Source organism: Symphalangus syndactylus, chromosome 13 (assembly GCF_028878055.3).
Source record: "Symphalangus syndactylus isolate Jambi chromosome 13, NHGRI_mSymSyn1-v2.1_pri, whole genome shotgun sequence".
Taxonomy (NCBI): Eukaryota; Metazoa; Chordata; class Mammalia; order Primates; family Hylobatidae; genus Symphalangus; species Symphalangus syndactylus.
The window spans coordinates 30,071,958-30,074,223 of record NC_072435.2 but is presented as its reverse complement, the minus strand read 5'-3'; positions in this window follow the sequence as shown (position 1 = coordinate 30,074,223).

Sequence of the window (2,266 nt, the reverse complement as noted above, 5' to 3'; positions counted from 1 at the left end):
TCCGTGATGAGTTCTTGGCTTCCGGGGTTGGTTGGGAGTCCCAGATCCAGGGAACAGTTGAGATGGTCCAGCGTTCCTTCATTCTTCCTACCAACAAGGCCTCCTGGGGCCAGATTCGTAGAGGAGCCACAATGAATTCATCTCCATAGCAACTCAAGCTTCCTTCTTCATCATCTGGACCAGTGCGTCCCAGTGGCAACTTCTTGACATGAGTTAATTCCACCTTCAAATGACTGACTCATGCCAAATGTCCTGGCCACAGAATGGGCATGTGACCCAGTCCTGGTCAACGAGTCTGCTCAGGTTGAGGTGGGAGGCTTTTTTTTATTTTTATATTTTTGTAGAGACAGGGTCTTGCTATGTTACTCAGGCTGGTCTTGGACTCCTCGGCTTAAGCAATCCTCCTGCCACGGCCTCCCAAAGTGCTGGGATTACAGGTGTGAGCCACTGTGCTCAGAACTAGGAAGCTTTTTTTTTTTTTTGGCGGGGGCAGTCTTGCTCTGTTACCCAGGCTGGAATGCAGTGGCACGTTCCCGGCTCACTGCAGCCTCCACCTCCCAGGTTCAAGCGATTTTCATACCTCAGTCACCTGAGTAGCTGGGATTACAGGTGCCTGCCATCACACCTGGCAAATTTTTGTATTTTTAGTAGAGACGGGAGTTTCACCATGTTGGCCAGGCTGGTCTCAAACTCCTGACCTCAAGTGACCTGCTCGCCTCAGCCTCCTAAAGTGCCGGGATCACAAGCGTAAGCTGCCACACCCAGCCTAGGAGGCTTCTAATAAAGATTCTGTCACTCCTAAGAAGGCCTAGAGACATGATCAGGCCTAGACCTGCTGATGATTACCTTGGTATGGTGTGATAATGAAGTCCACCCTGAGGATGACAGAGCTGAGATGAAGAAAATCTGGATCTTTGCTTGGCTCAGTTGAGTCTCTGGAGTCTGCTCTACCATGGGGCTTCTTAAGTAAAATATATTTTTTTTGTTAGAGACAGGGTCTCGCTCTGGCCCAGGCTGGAGGGCAGAGGTGCAAACATAGCTCACTGCAGCCTTCCAACTCTTGGGCTCAAGGGATCCTCCAGCCCAGCCTCCTGAATAGCTAGGACTATAGGCTCATGCTACCACCCAGCTAATTTCTTTTTCTTTTTTTTTTTTTTTTTTTTTTTTTACTTTTTGTAAAGATGAGGTCTCTTGCTACATTACTTGGGCTGTTCTCAAACTCCTGGCCTCAAGCGATGCCGCCGCTTCAGCCTCCCAAAGTGCTGGAATTACAGATGTGAGCCATTGCACCTGGCCAATCAAAGATACCCTAATGATTTAGGGAAGTTCGAGTTGGGGTTTCTGTTGTCGCAACTGATGAAGGGGATTTAATTCTATTATAGGTGACAAAGTCCAGGTTGAAGTAGCTCAGCACTTTTCAAACTTTAGTGTGGACATGAGTCACCTGGGCACCTTCTTTTTTTTTTTTTTTTTTTTTTTTTTTTGAGACAGAGTCTCGCTCTGTCGCCCAGGCTGGAGTGCAGTGGCGCAATCTCGGCTCACTGCAAGCTCCGCCTCCCGGGTTCACGCCATTCTCCTGCCTCAGCCTCTCCGAGTAGCTGGGACTACAGGCGCCCGCCACCACGCCCGGCTAATTTTTTGTATTTTTAGTAGAGACGGGGTTTCACTGTGGTCTCGATCTCCTGACCTCGTGATCCGCCCGCCTCGGCCTCCCAAAGTGCTGGGATTACAAGCGTGAGCCACCGCGCTGGGCACCTTCTTAAAATGCAGAGTCGGACTCAGTAGGTCTAAGATGGGGCCCAACATTCTAGCAAGCTCTCCGATGATGTGGTTGTGCTGGGCTGTGGAGCACACTTTGAGTAACAATGAAGGAACTTGAGATAAAAGACAATTCAGGCCGGGTGTGGTGGCTCACACCTGTAATCCCAGCACTTTGGGAGGCTGAGGCAGGTGGATCACTTAAGGCCAGGAGTTCAAGACCAGCCTGGCCAACAAGGCAAAATCCTGTCTCCACTAAAAATACAAAAATTAGCCAGATGTGGTGGTGGGTGCCTGTAGTCCCAGCTACTTGGGAGGCTGAAGCATGAGAATTGCTTGAACCCGAGAGGCGCAGGTTGCAGTGAGCCAAGATCATGCCACTGCACTCCAGCCTGGGTGACAGAGCGAGACTCTGTCAATAAAAAAAAAGAAAAAAGAAAAAAAATGATTCAGTGGTTCAAGTCACGAGAAGTCAAAGGCTTTGATGGCAGCTGATTGCAGGGGCTCA